Here is a 20,263-nt window from a genome sequence, read left to right as displayed (position 1 = left end):
AAACTAGTTCGATGCAAGGTTCTGTTATGTTGACGGAGCCCTACACCAAACTGCAAAAAGCATTGAGAGGAACTACCATGATGGCGGTTGCCGGCAATGCTTTAGAAATTACTATAAGCATGGCAGTTCTCTAAATTCAGTGGGAGGCATCTCCATCAGTGTGAAAGATGTATTTACTCCATTGCCCGGGCAGAGAAACGGGCTTCCCACAGGAATTTATATCTGCCCCTAATTCACATTGATGGTGCCTCATTAGGGAGGAGTATTGCCTGCTTGGTTTAGTCCTAGAGGTAGACCAGATTGGCCCATATATAGTTGATGAGGTGAATGGCCACCCACTATAATTTCTGATTGGTACAGGTGCTGTGTGCTCCACAGTTTATTTCATGGAGGTTCCAAACCTGCCCCTTTCGGGAAAACAAATCCAAGTTGCTGGTAATTGTAATAGACAAATAACTAATCAGATCTCAGAAATTTTTCCCATACAAATTGATCCACTAGAGAAGGGCCATGAGTTCATAGTATGCAACTTGTCCTGTAAATCTTTTGTAAATTGAATTGCATGATTTATTGTACACCGGAAGGTGTTACAGTTCAAACCCAAAAAAGTGCAGTAAATTAACAACCTGATGCTCACAAACAAAACAAAAGAAGACTGCAGGATGGATACAATTACACTCTTGAACCTTCTTGGCAACAATGGTCTTAAAGTGTCTTCCACAAAAATGCAGCATTGTGTGGAAGAAAAGATCTATTTGGGTTATCATATGAAAAAAGGGGTGCCAAAAGCGCTAAAAGACATATGTGTCTGCAATCCTGAACAATGCATCCTATAAACAGACAAAGAGAAGTGAAAATGTTCCTGGGAATGATTGGCTATTCTAGAGAGTGGATTACAAACTTTTCTCTCATTTCAAAGCCTTTACTGTGGCCTACTCACAGCGATGTTTTTGATTCTGTGTCATTCCGTAACAAATGCATGGCTGCCTTCCTCGAGTTTAGAGATAAACTCTGTAGTAAGTAAGTAATGTTTTATTTGTATATGATTAATGAAAATCTTTACAAAAATATAAAACGCCATATGACAGTACAAATGATTTAAAATACAGCAGTTACTATTGTCAGTTCAAGGTTGTTGTTAAGTTCCGATGAGTCTTTCAGGTGTGCTTGAGTCTTTCCTTCATTAAATCAAAGAACTTCACAACCTGACAGTTCAGTTTAGTGTCACTGGAGGAAAAACACAGTTTAACTGCCTGCCTGCAAGTCCGAACGGCATGTGATCTAAAAAAAGGTAGCAACAGCTTGTGCCTCAAGTCCATTAGTCTCGGGCAGATGCACATCACGTGGATGATGTCCTCCTTGCCAGATTTACACAGGCGACATAGAGCTGAGGCATGAGTTCTCTCCCATGGCGGCAGGTGCGGCAATATCGGGATAGCTCCAAGGCGCAGTTTTTTCATCCCAATATTAAGATATGCCTGTGGCTGTATTTTGCCGTAGTCTCCCACCGTTATCCATCCATGCGCCCTGTTGACTAGATCTTTCTTATCTTCTATTGCAGAAATTATTCGGGCAGATTTTTTTTGCCAACTTTTTGAAGGACTGGTGATCTATGGCGGATTCCCAAATATCAGATAAGCCTAGCACGTCAAGAGATCCAAATAGGTAGTCCCTCGGCAGTGAATTGCGACATCTAAGTAGCTCTTCCCAAATGCTGGCATTTAAGGAGTCAGGATCTGCATCGCGAATCTTGCGCCAGTTAGTTACATATGCACTCCGTCTTTCTAGTGTTTGTTTGACCACCCCAAATTCTAAATGACCCCAAATTCTAAATGAATTTGGGCCGGAGAGGCGTATTTGGGAAGATTAAAGATGGCCCTGTAACAATTGGCTATGACTGTGTTTAGCAATGCAGCGTCCTTCCCATGCAACGATGCACTCCCATAGGTGAGCGTTGGTTGAAGTTTCGCTCGGAGGATTTCAAGGAAGGGTTTAAGGGTGAGGTCAGGGAGTTTAGTCTTTAGAGATTTCAATGCGAGGTGGGTCATTGTTGCCTTCCCTCGAATAGACTGGAGCTGAGGCCTAGACGTATTCTTAGAATCCAACATGACGCCAAGGTATTTGTATGTGGCTACCCGTTCAAGTTTTACTCCATTCAGGTACCAACAAGGGATCCTTTTCTTCCTGTAGTTCACTGTCATGACCTTAGATTTGTTGAGGTTCATTTCTCGGGTATTCTTTACCGAGAAGGCATGGGTACAATTCAAAAGATGCTGAAGGCCTATTGGCGACCGGCTTATCAGCACTAAATCGTCCGCATATAACAGACTAGGGAGGGTGACTTTTCCTAGCTTGGGCGCATGATTGCGGCATTTGTCAAGTTCTTCCGGTAAGTCCGAAATAAACAGATTGAAGAGAATTGGCGCTAATAAGCACCCCTGCTTTAGTCCTTTAGTTGTCCTTATCTGCTTCGAGAGGTGCTGGCCAGTTCCAAGTTTAATTTTAACCCAGGTGTTAGAGTGGCGAAGTATTAGGGCATCTAGGAGATGTTTCGGAATGCCCCAATTAAATAGTTTTTCCCAAAGTTTATTCCGGTCCACATGGTCGAAGGCCGCAGTGTAATCAATAAATGAGAGAAATAGCGGTAGCTTGGTGGTTTTTGCTTCGCCCATCAGTAAGGACAGGGCCATGATGTTGGTTGTTGTCCCTTGGCCTTTACGGAAACCTGTTTGATTGGGAGGGATAATGGCTTTTTCGGACGCCCACGCCGATAGTTCTTCCAGAATGAGACCGCTGAAATATTTTGCTTCTATATCAAGCAAAGCAATGAGACGGTAGCTGTTCGGATTACTCTTACTCCCATGTTTGTATATTGGACTAATGATGGACCCATGCCAAGAGTCCGGAAGGGATAAAGTAAGTCTGGCCTCGTTAAAGACCTGACCCAAGGATGCACTCCAAAAGGCTACGTCAGATTTGTACAACATGGGGGGGATTCCATTCGGTCCCAGGGCCCCATTCGGTTGTCCCTTGGTGATTCGCCGCCCGATGTCTGCTGGGGTGTATTCCGTGAGCCCTGTCTCCATGATCCTTATAGGTCTGCCTTCCCCTTCTGAGAGTTCTAGTTGTGGTAAGGTCATACCCTTAAACTCCCCCAATCCACACATGCTTGTCCCGCTTTGATTGCTGGAGTTACCATCACGACCAAGCTTTGTGATTTCCATGCAGGGGGACTTTGTTGTCGTATCTCCTATGTTGTCATTATTAAAGTGTGACAATAAGTATTTAGTCCATACTTCCTCTGCTATGTGCGAATTTTGCCCCAAATGGTCAGGGTTCTGGATTCTTTTCACCATTTGCCAGAACCTAGAACAGTTTTTTTGCTTTCCTTCGTGAACAAGTTTCCCCCAAAGTTCTTCATTCCTTTGTTTTTGACTTAACCATTTCAGCCGTTTGAGTTTCTTTTTTCCTTCCCTCAGCACTACTTGCAAACTAGGGTTTCCCTGATCCTTTTGTATCTGCCTCAGAGTTTGATTGATCAGGCGTTTTTGTGTTTTCATGTCCAACCACATCTGTCTCGTGCTTGAGGGTCCCATCACAAGGCGAGAATTGGAGGGCCTGGTACTACCCAGTTGTTCCCCGATGGTGATGATGAAGTCATGCCAGACATTCCCCAACTTGGATGAGCAGTGAATTTGGTGGAAGAGGGTAGTACACCTGCTCTAGGAATGCAAATTTATGAAAAATATTTTTACCAATTTTGTCAAGGGTGTGCATTATCAGTACTTGGTAAAGAAGATGGAAGTGTCAAAAGAACCATGGCTTTTGTCTCTGGCATATTAGACCCAACGGTTGAGCACTTCCTGATGCCTAAAGTCATTTGCAGCAGTTTGTCTTGCAATTCAGCAGAGTAAAAGGCCACAGGCCCTCATCACCAGCAGACTGGACTACAGCAACTCCCTCTACAAAGGAATCGCTGCACACCTTCTACAGAGACTTCTGATAATATTGAATGCCACAGCCAGACTCATCCTCCGCCTGCCCTGATGAAACCACATCAAACTCCACCTCAGGCAACTCCACTGGTCCCCCGTACTGAAGAGATGCCGATTCAAGCTGCTGACCCATGCACATAAGGCTCCACACAACTAAGGATCCACCTACATTAACCACTGCCTAAACTGCCACCAACCATTGAGAAGACTACGCTCTGCCTCTCTCTCACTTGTCCATACTTCCCACATCTATGTAAGCAGAAGTGAAGGACGCTCCTTCTCTCACATCACAGTTAAGATCTGGAACAGCCTCCCCATTCAATTTTGGACCATCACCTCACTTTAGGAATTCCAAATAGCCTTCAAGACCTGGCTGTTGGGTGATTAGTTACGCTTTATAAATCTTGATAGATTTATTGATTGTAGAAGTTCAAAATCAAGAAGAATAACAAGGTCAAATAGATAGTCAACAATCAGAATCAAAGAGTGAAGCTGAAAATTTAAATTTCTAAAACCCCCAGAGGAAAACAGGCTGTTGTAGAGGATAAGAATCAAACAATTTACACAGAAAGAGAAAATCTGGTGACAAGCGAAGAAGAAGATACAGTTGTTGTCACAAGTGAGCCAGAGACTGATTACAGGCATCAAGGAGAAAAGTGGCGTAGATCCTTGAGAGGTAGAAAAATAATGTACAAGAAAGTAAAGAGACCAAAGACAATCAGAAAAGAGCTGAACAACAAGAACGAGGCTCAGATCACAGTTAAAATAAACAGCCAGTATTAAAAGATCAACGAGAGAGTGCTAGTATAACATACAACTCCTGACTGACTATATTTTGTAAGCTAGATACAAAAGATGATGATGATGAAGATTTGGAAGTATATGATCTAACAGGTTCATTTTGGGGTGTATAACCACTGTGAGCTTCGATAAATGAACTTTGAAGAAGTTCAATACTGAATTTGTATGACTGAATTCTCCTTTGAGATTTTGAATGTTTGTGAATATCATAGTCAGGTCTGTTTTGCTTCTTACCTTAGATATACAGACAAATACTAAAGTGTTTCTTTAAGGGCTGGGGCGGAGTGCCCAGACTTACGCTATACAGAACTCCGCAAAGTACCCAAAAAACTCGGGAGTTCTGCTTGTGGGTTGACTTTGCCAGCACACCTGTTCACGCTGTGATGGGAACGTAGAGTGCATTCTTGCATTCCAAATCACGTGCGAACAGCACCATACAGTTCTCATGTGCGCCCTCTTGTTCCAAATCACACCTGAACAGCACCAGGAAGTCATCATGGGAGTAGCCATCGTGTTTACTCTTTAAACTTTTTGTCATTCCCCTTTAAATCTTATCTACCCGTCATTTTTCTTTTTTATATTAGTGTGTGTCTTTGTGTTTGTGTATTTTAGGTTTTTGGGAATTTGTTTTCATGTTTTTTGTGACTTTCTGCATTTTGTTTATTTCCCCTTACTTCCTTCTTCTTTCCTTTCCCTTCAATTTTTTTTTTACCCACGAGGGTTGAGGGAGGACGACTATGTTGCAGGTGGTGCTGCCACCCAGGTGTGCAGCACCCAGACAATCATCCAGGTTCGGCACACCGTCCAGTAGCTGATGCAACGCTTGCAGATATCCTGCCCCGTGAACAGGACCTGCTCGACCTGCTAGGCCTCGAGATTGCGGGGCTCGGTGAGTAATAATTATTATCTGTTGTATTTGTGTTCTACAATGCGAACATTTTGTTCCCAAAAAGCATGCTGTTCACACTCAGAGGTAAGTTACGCTTAGTTTACATTGGAATATTATTATGCGAACCCCTTTCTAGTTTCTGCTAGGCCGATGCTCAGCAGTGCTACCTAATCATACTCATCATTGGCACTCGCTTTGGCTGATTAATTAAGAATTCAAAACAACTAGGACGGACCCGCAGAGAGGGGTACCTCTTAAGTTGACTCACCTGACTAGTAGCAGAAAGCAAACATCCAATGGATTTTTGAGAAGACCCCCTCACCCACCAACCTTGCTGGTGGCATGCTTCATCATTGGGGTTCCAGCTGAGTTGCCGCATGCAACCCAGCTGTGCTACGCTGCCTGATTACAGCAGAGCAGTTTTTTTGGAGTTAAGTGAGTGTTCTGAGGGTGCTCAGAGAGTGGTGAGATAAACAAAATGTCTCCAAGATATGCCCTAGTGAGAGACTTTATTGGAAGGGTCTTAGGACAAGAATAAAATAAAATTGGGATATGCTGAAGAATAAATTGTTCATCTATATCCCTAAAAAACTGGTCAACATGTTTCAGCCTCTTACGTCAGTCATAAGGCTTTCATCAGGACCAAATGTTTGAAAAATTAGCAAGATGGTTAGAAATGTGGAGGTAACCACATATGTGAATTATCAGCACACACCCTAAAGTGTGCTGTGAGTGTGTGGGCAAGCCGTACTTACATACCCACTGTTTGGCTTGGTATATTAACCAAGATGTAAACAATCTATTTGATCCTGTGGTGTGGGAGCCTCCTATTGTCACACATTCGTCAAGGATGGATCCCCATATTTCAAACCTGCAACGCACTTCACAGGATCCCGCCGGTAGGATGTTTGCTTTCTGCTACTAGTCAGGTGAGTCAAATTAACTGGTACCTCTCTCTGTAGGTCCCTCCTAGTTGTTTTGAATACTATTTTGGGGAAGAGGACATACCCTCAGTAACCCTTTTTTTCCTCTCTCTTCTGTTGTTTTTCTATATGATTTATTAAGAAGCCATTGCAGACTGTCCTCCTGTCACCATAGTGAATCAGTGATAACAGTGAGTCTGCGTTTTCTCTGTGATTTTGTTTATGTAGCTCATACAGTTCCGAGCTAACAGCGATGTATAGTATGTATCTATGCATTGCAAAAAAGGGAGACTGAGTTGGTTCAGCAAGGGGGTTGAACTTGAGATTGAAAAATGAGACTAGAATCAAAGATCATTCATGCAATTCATTACTTCCAAATGTAGTTTTTGTTAAGGAAATTTGGAATAAGAATTTTAGGATTAGTATGGGCAACTTAATGATAGTAGATTGACTCGAAATTAGTACTATAGGTGACCTGTTTTATAGAAGTACAATTATGTGACTAGGTTTGCCTGTCATAATAATTTTGTGGAGATTATCTGAATCACAAATCTTTTTTTTTATCTTAACAATTTTTTACATCAGCACTCAAGGACAAGAAGAGGGATATTGTCAAGGGTCCGGGAGTAGTCGGTCAGGATGTGCCCACCACAAGCGCAGCTGCCAAGTGCTGTCCTAACACCAGTAAGTCCTATTTTTTATTTATTATTTCCCTAATGTTGGGATCTATTATGATTGTTGTGGGCTTAGGGTAGAGTCTTTAAGTATATTGGAATGTTGGTGCTGGCTTACCTGCCATCTTCCTTCCATGGTGACGAGGATGGGATATAAACCCACTCATACAAAGCACAATGGATAACATTTTTATTTAATTGCTATTATCCCTGCATTATCACTTTTTGCTTTTATTATATGTTTTTCTTTTTTGGTAGCTGACTTTTTCAGGTCTCCAGTTTGCTAAGTTATCTTCTATTTTGTTGGTTATCTAATCTTTCCCTCTCTTCTAAATACATCTTGTGGTGTTGTAAGAGTAAGACTAAGAATAACACATATTTTGTTACTTCAATGTCTACCGTGAAGATTGCAGGCTCAAGTCAGCTAGTATTAAAGTAATATTCACCATGTATGTTTGTTGAAAAGGTTTTCTATTTCCTGCTCATGCTCTATCAGTTGAGTTCACAAGAGAGTGGCCATGGTCTCATGGACCACCAACCCCCCATCCCCCAATATTGTGTGCTATGTCATTCATTTTCATGTAAACAGTATACCAGCAGTTTTCCATGACAGTGAAGTATGGCTGGAAAAAAAGTATGAGGTCCCACTCCCATTGCATATGACAACCAAAAACATATGTCTTTCATTGAGCATTATGTGAACCAACCAAATGCCCAGAGTGCTATTTTTGCTAGAAGATACTGCAGTGGTAACCTAACTGTATAGTGGTTGTCTTTTTTGATTGAAACACATGCATCATTTTTTATTCTAGCCACACCGACCACCAGTGATGCAGGCTCCAGTGCCGCTGAATGAGGCGAGGTGAGTCAGTTGGATGGGGAGAAGCGGCAGCAGGGATAGGGTATGTCACATAATTGTTTGCTTATTGACAATTGTATACAAGGGTGGATATTGAATGGATGGATAATGGATTGGAAATTTTGGTGAAAGACTGGATGAGAGAAAGCAAAGCTTAATCGTGGCCTGTATGGGTGAATTCGAAAAGGATGAATGAATATTTGGATTGTTTTGATGACTGAGCAAGGCATCTCTTCTCATGAAGAGGGGAATGCTGCTCACCTACTTCGTTTATTTTGTTTATGTAGGGTTATCAATGCTATGGTTCAAAGTGGGGGGCATTTTTTATGTATTTTTCTTCTCCCTTGACTCGCTGTATTTGTTAAGTGAGCCAAATGTATCCCACCCATCATTCATCACCCCCCTCCACCCATAGCATTTTGCCACCTATGACCAAAGTGCTGTATGGTTCAATTTGTGGCGTCACATGACTGCAGTAGTGTTGACTGTGCAAAGCTTTCAATGCATTGCAAACCGAACACACAAGGTGTTATGTTATGTTATGTTATGTTATTCAAATTTTTTGAGCGCACAGCTGCCCCAGCCAAGGGGCGTCCCGGCGCTATATTTGGTACAGATAACACAACTGATAACACAAAAGATGGGAATGATTAATAAGGCAGATGGAAGAGGTAAGTTTTAACAGCTTTCCTGAAGGCAAAAAGGTCCTCCAGTGAACGAATGTGGGCCGGGAGTGCGTTCCATAGTTTAGCGGCCAAGACCGTAAACGACCGGCCACCCAATCGGCATTTTTTAAAACGGGGAACCAGTGCCAAGTTTTGTCCGGCAGAACGGAGGCTGCGCAAAGGGGTATACAAGGACAAGAGGTGGTGAAGAATGATGGGGGTGCCAAACTTAAGAATTTTAAATGAAAAGCAGAGGGCCTTGAACTCTATGCGTCTGGATACTGGCAGCCAGTGCAAGTTGGAAATTGTGCTACGGGCTGAGCAGAAGCGCGGTAGGCCAACCAGGGCCCGAGCTGCCGCATTCTGCACCCGTTGGAGTCGCAGAACTTCCGCCTGGTTGGTGCCCAAAAACAGAGAGCTCGCGTAATCGAGCCTCGATAGAACACTAGCTTGGATCACCATCTGGCGGGTAGGGGCATCAAAAAATTTGAGGATAGGCCTCAGACCTCGCAGGATACCAAAACACATGGACGCCACCTTCTTAGTATGGAGCGAGAAGGTTAATTTGGAATCCAGCCAGACGCCAAGATTTTTAAGTTCAGTAACCGGTTTTGGGGGGGATCCCAGCTCCTTAGGCCACCAGCTAGCGCCCCACAGATCAGGGTGTTTCCCTAGGACCATCACCTCAGTTTTGAGGGCGTTAAGTTGTAAACAATTGGCAGTAAGCCAATTAGCAACAGCCCTCAAGCCCTCCGCAAAGTTCGATGCCAGTTGGTCAGAGTCCCCATTAAGAGCCACAGCCAACTGGGTATCATCGGCGTATGATACCATAGTGAGACCCCAACTCTTCGCCACCTCCGCCAGAGGTTGAACGTACAGATTAAAAAGAGTGGGGCTCAACGCCGATCCTTGCGGGACTCCTTTGGTGATAGCATGGGACTTAGATCTAAATGGTGGCACCACAACCTGAAAAGATCGTTCCGAAAGGAACGATTGAAACCACTCCAGCGCCTTTCCTGAAATGCCTGCCTCACTAAGCCTACGGATGAGAATGGTATGGGATACAGTGTCAAAGGCGGCACTTAGGTCCTAAAGGACCAGTGCCGCCGTTTGACCTGTATCTAGTGCAGAGCGGAGATGTTCCACCATAAATAAAAGTGCCGTCTCTGTACTGTGTCCAGATCTAAAACCATTCTGTGTCGGATCCAAAAGGTGTGCAGAAGCCAAATGGTTTGTTAAGATGTTATTCACATGGGCCTCTGTGATCTTTGCTACCCAAGGGAGAAGGGAGATGGGTCGATAACTCTCCGACTTCAACGGATCCAATCCGGGCTTCTTTATAATGGGCATGACACATGCAGCCTTCCAACTAGGGGGGACAGAGCCGATGGTAAGGGACTGCTCCACCAGATGGCGAATAGGAGGAAGGCAGAGGGACGCCGAGTCCAAAAACTGGGCAGGTCTCAAAGGGTCATCCGGAGAGCCAGATTTGACCTTGGCCGCTAGGAGATTAAACTCCTGCTCCGATGGTATGGAGAGGGAGGCCAAACACTGAGAAGTACGCAATATCAAAGGCGTACTGTCAGGGTCAACTTTAGGAAAAGAGCAATAGATGACGTTTACTTTATCCACAAAGAAGCTGGCTAACAACTCACAGTGAGCTAGAGAACTGACTTCCGTAATAGGAAGTCTGTTCACTGTGAGCTCCTTCAAGACTTTAAAAACCAGTTTGGACGGGTTTGAGCTCGCCTGGAACTCCCGTGCATAGTAATCAGCGCGGGCCCGGCAGACGGCTCTATGGTATAACTTTACCTTGGCCAGATAGCTGACCTTCAGGTCTTTATCGTAGTTCTTCCTCCATGCTCTTTCAGCTTGTCGGCAGGTAGCTTTAATACACCTGAGTGCCTCTGTGTACCAGGGGTTAGGCAGAGCATGTCGATTCCTGCTCCAGCTGGCTGGGATTAATTCGTCAAGGACTTTAACAATCCAAGCGCAAAAGATGGTATAACCGGTTGCAACATCATCTGAATGGACCCGAGGTGTAGTAATTAACAGACGATGGAAATCCTCCAATTTGAGCTTTTTCCAGGGCCGCCTGAAAGATGTTTTACCAGGCTTCCCAGTAAATTGTGTCACCATTGTGACAGACAGCTCAATGAGGTGATGATCACTCCAACCCATAGGTCTAGGGGGGGAAACCTCGACCAGTTGGAGGTTTGTAAAAACCGGGTCGAGGATGTGACCTCCATCATGGGTCGGATGACGGACCAGTTGAAGTAGTTGTACTGCTTCCAGATCATCCAGCAGACCTCTAACCGCAGGTACCTCCATGGCATCAAAGTGTATATTGAGATCGCCGAAGATGGTGAAGTTGGAACAGAGCAGAGAGAGAGAGCTTACCAGCTCAGGAAGGGCTATCCTGAACGCACTGTCACTACCTGGAGGGCGGTAAATCAAAAGACCCGACAATGTTTAATGCCGACTAAAGCTGACAGAAAAATGGGCACACTCAGCACCAGCCAGGGTCATCGGCTTCCAAGTACAAGTAAAACAAGTTTTGAAAGCCACGGCTATACCTCCACCTCTCCCCTTACGGTTTAATGTGTGAATAGCATAGCCCGGGGGAAGGGCCAGATTAATGGTGGCCGTGTCCTCGTCACCAAGCCAGGTCTCCGTCATAAAGAAGACATCGGGGCTTTCTAAGGAGATAAGTTCATAAATATCTCGGTGATGTTTCGACAAGGATCTGATGTTCATATGCCACAGTTTACCGGTAATGGGGGGTGGAGGTTCCCTCTTACGAGGCGGTGGTAACTGGCTAGGAGCCAGCGTTGGAGCCGATAGTACCCACCATCCACATGAACACGTATGAGGACCACACAAAGGATGCTGAGCTGCGTGTAAGCACGGGGGCAAACATCGTCTGATCGTATGAAGAGCTAGACTGGAATATTGACGGATCATACTCACAGTACAATAAAGTCCCGCCGCGTCCTGTGTCTCCCTTGCGCGGACGAGCGCAGACGGGCAGGACTCTGGCACAGCGAAGGCGTCACAACTGCGCGTCCCGCTGCGCGGGAGAGGGGAGCTGTAAATAGGCCGACCAATCTCGGCGCGAGCGCGAGTACGCTCCAAGATGGCGCCCACAGGACCACCCTCGGGACCAGGACCCACCAAATGGCGGTGAAATTAGCTTTTTAAATGCGGTGAGAGGGAGGGGAGCGAACCCAACCAAGGGTGTGTTTCCCTTCATCCACTCAGTCACCTCTTAGTATTTCACTCCTTCATTTTTTCCTACGTTTTTCAATCACAGCCTACCAAATAATTAGAAAATCCATTCTTGGCATGTGCTGCATTTTATTTTACCATGTGAAGCAAGTGAAGTGATTTCAGAATATATTTCATGATTTCTTATAACAGATTCATTTTACACCTGTTCACATTTTCCCTTTCGAGTTCCATTGACTAATACAGTAACTGAACAAGCTAAAGATGACAAATAGATGATCAGTGTAGTTACCTCACTATTCTATATCAAAGCTCAACCCTACCCACCTTATCCCTCTACCCCACCCTCCAGTAGAGTGTCAATTTTTCTTTCCTTACTTAATGCCCAGAGAATTATTTTGATGAAAATAGTATGTGGTGGTGGGTGAGGCTAGTGACTAAAGTGGGAGAAAGTGCATGATTTGCTATCAAGTTTGGTATACGGAATACACTGTAATGAAGGTGTGAAATACAATCTATATAGCCCGTTTCTTTAACCTGTAGTGCAGTCCAACATTTTCCCCAATGTCTACTTACGGCAGACAGGATAATATGAATATTTGCATTTCATATGTGTGGTGTGTCATGCAGTATCTTATTTATTATTCATCTGCCTCTTTGGATTCAGGGTTGAAAGAGAAATGCTTGGAGAAGAGCGGGCCAATGGAATTAAAAAAAGGATAATTGTCAACTACAGCTGTTCCAGTTGCAGACAGTAGCAAAATACCCAACACGCTGGTTAGCATTGAGCATGGCTTCATTATTTTTGCACTACACACAACCTGTACTCCGTAGTGTAGAATGCCGTACTCATTAATGAGGGATAATTTATTTTTCCACTCAAAGTTTCTGTGTATAATTCAAATCACTGTTTATTTAATCCAGTGTTATTCTGCCTTAATACTTTTCTGCCATACAGTCAGTGCTTTTTATGAAAGGCATGTATGGGTAAAACAAAATTGGCCATGTGACTCTCCTAATCATAATCACATTCCAATGGCCCTGGGACCAGCAATATACTGCTACTGTGCCATTCACTAATTTAAAACAATTGTTTGCATAGAGCATTATTTATGATTTGTCTTTTTTTTAATATAGTTACTACTGGTGGTCCACCTGTAGGACCCAACAGGCAGTAGATATTGGCCCATCTGTGGTGGCAGAGGCTGGAGCATATCCAGTAAGAATACCGGTGGCTTTTGGTCCTGGAAGAGGAGAAGGAAGAAATAAATACCACTCTGCCAGGCCCCAGTACAGCCTGTCCCTCTCAGCATCTAGCCTCCGGGCCACACCATCGCCTGCGCTGCCGCCTCCCAACTGCTGCCAATGCCTCCAACACTGAAAACAGGCCATTGTGGAACTGCATCCTGCAGTGGCTGGACACCATCAAGGGCTGGCTCACTGCGATGGAGCAGAGCCTTGACTAGCTCTATAATGCCCTCTTCTAACCCTTTTTTTGTTTTGTTTGTTTTGTTAGAAGGGACTTGCTGTTGTTGGGTGGAGAGGGTGGGAAGGGAGTTGGCACAGGGTTGGACTTTCTTTGGACATTTGGGACTTGGGTCAGTTCAGTTTTTTTGGGGAGAGGGGTGGACATGCTGTGTGTGTGGAGAGGGTGGGTATCTTTGTAAAAAAAAAAAAGGGGAATTTATAGTTTATATAAGTGTAGGTTTGTTTTACTTTGCACTGCTGCCTTCAGTTTTTACGCAGCCAGTTTATGTGCTTGTTAAGCCCGGGCAGAGTTGGCGTAGCCGTGCTATGCGGAACTCCACGAAGCGGTAAAAAATATTGCGCAAACTTCACCACGCCGTCATCAATGGGCGCAGCCATCTTATTGTTCTACTCTTTGTTATGGTTCTGAGGCCTGTTTTTGAATCCTCTCAATATCTTTTCAATCCTTTGTTTCTAAAACTTTTTTCTGATCTTTTTTATTTATTATCTATCCATCTCTCTTCCTAAGTGTATATTTTACATTTTGTTTCTACTTTTACTTCATTTTTGTACTGTTTTCTATAACTTTATTTTTTACTTCCCTACTTCTTCTCCTGACTTTATTTTTTAATTCTAAATTTTCTTTTCCGCCCGCCCCCTAGACCCATGGCTAAGAGTAGTTCTAAGACTTAGGGGGTCATTAGGATGGCGGTGAGGTTTGTCCGCCTGCAATGCTTTTGTGGAATGGGACTGCCCGCCATTGGTGCGGGAGACCCGTTGGTGACATTAGGATGCGCCCGCCACACTGGCAGGTGCATCCTGCATTCTTGAAATTGCAATGCCAAGAAGGCATGTTGTGCACTTCCATGCACAACGTGGCAGGCACTGCGCGGTGGCTACCATGTTGTGCAGGGAACTGCAGGGGGTACCATAGATACCCCCATGTGCACCCCCACCACCCAGAATCCCTGGGGACCCTCTACAGGCCCACAATGGTGAACACCGCCTGCCTTTCCGTGACGGCAACCCCGCATATATGCTAATATGGATGGTGGTGTCTCTCAGGCACCACCACCATGTTATCAGCTTTTCCGCCCAGTCGACTCTGCGGGCGAAATCCTAAGTGGGTGAAGGTTTTTAGCGCCCGCTATCCAAATGACCCCCGAAGAGTGTGACCAGGAGCTGCCTTCCTTGCAGAAGGCGGCGATCGGAAGGGGTGCAGCCCCGGGCCTTATTCTCAGAGGTGGAGTTGGCTGCCCTTTTTGTGCAGCGCCCCCTCCCCTTAACCTTGGTAACATGTGGCAGGCCTGGTTCAGGCTATGGGATCCATGAGTGTCACCGCCGGCGGGCAAGGGTGCGATGGGCAGTGTTTCACTGCTCTGGGGTCCGGCGCACCCACAACCAAATGACTCACCGGTGGTCCGACATCCTACGGCCCCCTGGTCTGGCAGCCGCTTCTTTAAACACTGCTGCTCACCCCTGTTCTTGCAACTGCAAGACATTTCAGAGCTGCATACTCCTCCGGATGGCATGACTAGAGGAGCCGATAAACACCCTGGAGAGGAAGATCCGGCTAGCCCGCCGCTAGAACTTGCGGTGCCCCTTTTTTAATCTTTGTTTTTGTGGGTGGGAATTGGGCATTGTGAAAAAGTTGTTTTTTTTATGGACATTTTAAGTTATGGACATTTGACTCATGGACATTGGTTGGGGTTAGGGGAGGGGTGTCAGGTGTTATGTTCATTCTAGTTAGTTTATTTGTTACGGTAATACATTATTTATAGTTTACATATGATGAAAATGTTTTGTGTGGGGGTACTCTTTTACTTTACACTGTCTCCCTTGCCGCAGCAGGGCCGCAGCCAGTTTTTGATTGAAATAATCTGTCGATAGTGTAACACACCAACAGATAGATGCAGTACCCTTACTTGTGACTTGTCCTACTAGTACTATTGGTGTCTCCTCCTAGTCTATGCAGTCTGCAACTAAATCCCCTATGTTCTCAGAAGGGTGTGGGTGTGTGAACTAATTAATTATCTTCCATAGTATTATGCCTCCCCCAAACATCTTCTCTTACCTGTGATTGGTGTTCAATTATACTTGGGCAAATCAATGTCTGCATGATGATGGTTCGGTTCGGTTTTCAAAGGTGCCATGGTGGTGGTAGTAGTAGTAGACATTGACAGTAGCATTTGGAAAAATGAGAGAGTCACACCTGAGGGAGACTCTGGAACAAGCAGTAGAAGTACAGTACATAAGAAGACTGCCAAACAAGAAACCATAATGATGATAAGCAATGCTAAAGTAAAATAAACCGGACTGCTTGGAGGGCTGGCCTAGTACTAGTTACAAACTGAAGTCAACTCAAGCTATGATGAAGCGGACACGTGACTTCGTAACCTTTAGTGCTGGAACTAGGATGATTGAGGACTCAATGCTGGCAACCAATTCTTATATTATGATGAATTATGTTCCTTTGGAAAACAAATTGAATATTGAATACTGCGCATGGGTGGGCAATCTAATATGTAATGTAATGTAATGTAATGTGTAATGTGTATACTTGTAAAGCGCACTGTTGCCATTCGGCGTCCTGGCGCTGTATACCGCTGGGGAACCCGTCCTGGCTTTCCCTGTGGGATGGTCCCTGCTGGGAATCCCCAAGGTGGAGCCAGGCATCCCCGGCGTTGATGGGGCCGTTGTGGAGATTAGGCAAGCTAATGCCCAGAGTTGCCGAGTGGGACCCCTGGTTAGAGTAGGCACCGAGGCGAGAATTATCGAGTCCGCTGACCCTGGTCCACGACCCTGCCGCGTCGGGAATCGAACCCTGGTCCCGGGCCTACTTCTGCTTCCGGGTCTGCCGCCTCTAACCAGTGAGCCTCACCACTCCAATATTGCCAGTGTGGGCTAAAGTGTATATACGTAGAGCAAAAGAAGATCCTCGCCCTGCCTTGAGGTAATGTTGCTTTCACCACATCCGCCCCAGCAAGGGTGTGATCAATAAATGGTGTAAATTTAATTTAGTCACACCTCAGTATAAATCACACTGCCCGGAGAAGAGGGTGAGGGTTTGATGAATCATTGGGAAGGGGGATTTGAGGAAAAGGTTTGACAAAGACAAACACTACACATGGACAACACACAATCTTGCCAGCTGCCATTCATAAATCTGTTAAGGGAGAAAAAGGAAATGCAAGCATGATGATGACTTGATGAGTAGTACTAAACTAGTAGTACAGGACAGCAGTATATCATATCATTAATTATTATGCAATTGCCGTGCCTGTCTGCCCTCAGAGAGACACAAGTTACATACATTTTATCCGGGCTTCCTTTGAAAGCTAGCAAAGAAAATTTAAAAATATCTGTAGGAGTCAAATATAAGTAAACACAAACAACAACACACACAGTCGTAATAATTGAAGAGAAAAAAATTAATCCAATGAAATGATACTATAATTATTGCCAAATTGGGAGTTGCATCTCAGCATTCCTTTTGGTCCTTCGTTGGACTGTCTGTCTATCAATCTTGGGTGCCTGCTTTTCGGATGCGGTTTGGTAAGGTAAGCTTGAGTTGTTTTTCCCAGTATAGCACAGGGTAAAGGCCAGCCTGTAGATGGAAAAACAAAGTAGATATTGAAAAATCAAGTAGAAAACTAAAGTTAAACTGTTAAACTGCATAAATTAAGGAGGAGCGCAACAAGAAAACGTTTATAGGCAGCATGGCTAAATCAATCATGTCTGTTTCAAGCAGTTACCTTCAACAACAGGAGTAGGCCTGCCCACCCAACCTCCATTTAGATTAGAATGTGTGCCAGACAGCACTGAGCAAACATACACAGCAACATAGCATTTTCCAAATTAAGCAACAAATTCAATGCACCACTGTCAGTCACACCACCACCACATTCGCCTCCACCACTACACAGACATGTAAGTCTGGTGTTGTTGTTTACCTTTTAGGCCACTTCATGAAATGCCCGAGTTATATCCGATCCTACTGACTGGCTGTGAGTATGGTGTCCAACTCTGTAGTGCCCCAAGTGAGTCCAGAAACAAAAATGCAATGGATTGGCCTACAGAAGTACAATTTCGTTTTTGAACAAGAACGGAAACATTGACTTGAGTCATTTTTTTGTGTGTAGATTAAATACTAGTAGACATCATGCACAACACAAACACCAATCACTCAGTGTCAGCGTGCAATGCAGGCCATCATTTACCTGTTCTTCCGGGGCAGTCCCTCTAGGCTCGGAAAGGAGGATAGATATATAGTTAGGTTTGGAGGGACTCGAGGCAGGCACACATTTCACATTTGTTGTATTATTCTCTATCCAATGTCTGGCTTGAGGGAAATGGATTTAGGGTGAGTCAGGACTCAGAGGAGTGGACTTACTTCTTCACCGACTGCACACAGTTTCAACTCCAATCTGGCAATAAAAGAGGAAGACGGTGGTGATGGATCAGTTATGATTCAAGCCAGAAAGAAAGTGACACACACAAATAATAAAATAAATATTTTTCCTTAGCTATATCTTTTTGGAGAGCTTTTTTGCGGGAGTCAAAGTAAGAAAGAAAGTAACTCGAAAGCCTAGATGTCAAGTAGAGCTCGTCCTCAAACTTTAGTGGTTCACCCAGAAGTAGGTCACCTAACACACTAATTTGATGACCTGAGTCGCCGTCATCATCTTCCTGCTCTGCTACTTGAGGTATGGTGGAATCCGGTGGTATAAATTGCTGATTCATTTGATCATGGTTCACCTCTCCACGTTTTGTTGCAAGAGACTGGTCCCTCTCACTGTTAGAATTCACCAGCAGCACTAAAAACACACTCAGAAGAGACACTTGTGACATGGCAAGCCAGATAGTTTATCACCAGCCTGCTGAGCACTGGCCATTGGCACCTTTTCCCATACCAATACAGCAATGGGTTTTGATCAAAGGAGACCTCTGTTGGGTCATCCAGATAGGCCTGGACCATCCGCTCAATGCTCATGGGTGCTCCGCTTTGCTTGGCCTCTTTTGCCTTTGCCTCAGCACTGGACGTAAGCCCTGCCTGTAGAAACCATTCTTGTGCCGTTTTTGGGGCTGATGCTACTGTTCTGGTTGATGTTGTTTTTGGTGTTGTTGGTGGTTTTGGGTCCTGTGAGCCAATCAGGCTCCTGAAGTTCAACTTGCAGGCTGACCTGCAGTACTTGGAGGAGCGGGCCTCCAATTCCCGCCCGTTCTTTTTCTAGCAGACTAGCTTGCATAGCTATCATGTTTTGTAGCTAGCAGCATCCCCTTCTAAAAAAGGAATGAAAGTGTGCAGTAATGGTTTGTACCGTGGATCAAGAATTGTGACACAAATGTATTGGTTAGATGAGAAAATGCCTCTTTGCACCCTTGTATTTTCAAATAAGCAAAGGATTAAGCTCTCCACAAACTCATTTGCTTCTTTTTTTACCTACACACCTGCATACATTGCAGACACCCCCTTCAGCTGTTCCTGTAGCATGTGCAACCCCACCAACCCAGACACCGCAGCTCGCAACCTCAGACAGTGGATCGATGACTGCGCCAACACCCTCGCTCCGCTCAAAAAAACCTCCAACATCCATGCCAACAAGAGAGCCACCTGGTTCACCGACGAGCTCCAGACCTCCAAATGCGCATGCCGGAAACTGGAGAAGACATGACTCCACAAACGCACACGGACAACCACGCAGCCCACAAGGACGCCACCCGCAGACACCACCAACTCATCAGATTAGCCAAGAGATCCTCCGGCAAAGACCGCTTGGATAACAATGCACATGACAACAAAGAGCTCTTCAGCATCGTAAAGGAACTCTCCAACCCCAGCGCCAATGCCAATCGACATTCCGCCCTCACAAGAACTGTGCGACTCACTAGCCATCTTCTTCCACCGCAAGATCGCTGACATCCACGACAGCTTCAACACCATAACCGCCCCAACTACGCCAGACCCCACCCCCCCCTGTGAACACCAACAGCGCCAACTGCCTGACCTCCTGGTCCAACATCAATGGCGATGAGACACGCAAGGTCATGAACTCCATCCACTTGGGATCTCCGTCTGACCCATGCCCTCACCACGTATTCAACAAAGCAGACGCAGCCATCGCACCCCAACTACGAAAGGTCATCAACATCTCCTTCGAATCAGCGACATTCCCGGAAAGCTGGAAGCACACCAAAATCAAAGCCCTCCTGAAGAATCCCAAAGCAGACCCCAAGGACCTCAAGAACTTCCGGCCCATCTCCCTGCTCCCCTTCTCGGCAAAGGTCATCGAGAAAATCGTCAACATGCAACTGGCCCGCCACCTGGAAGACAACAACATCCTGGACCCGTCCCAGTCTGGATTCAGATGAAACCACAGCACCGAGACAGCCCAAATCGCTGCCACAGACGACATCAGGTGCCAACTAGACAACGGCGAAACATCAGCCCTCATCCTCCTGGACCTGTCAGCCGCATTCGACACAGTCTGCCATCGCACTCTAAAGACACGCCTCCTAGAAGCCGGAATCCAAGAGAAGGCTCTCGACTGGATCACGTCATTCCTCGCTGGCAGAACCCAGAACGTCCGCCTCCCACCCTTCCAATCCGAAGCCACCGACATCATCTGCGGCGTCCCCCAGGGCTCATCCCTCAGCTTGACGCTGTTCAACGTCTACATGGCCCCCATCGCACAAGTGGCCCGCCATCACGACCTCAACATCCTCTCCTAAGCCGAAGACACCCAGCTCATCCTCTCCCTC

Source organism: Lissotriton helveticus, chromosome 9 (genome assembly GCF_964261635.1).
Source record: "Lissotriton helveticus chromosome 9, aLisHel1.1, whole genome shotgun sequence".
Classification (NCBI taxonomy): domain Eukaryota; kingdom Metazoa; phylum Chordata; class Amphibia; order Caudata; family Salamandridae; genus Lissotriton; species Lissotriton helveticus.
This window is presented reverse-complemented; position numbering follows the sequence as displayed.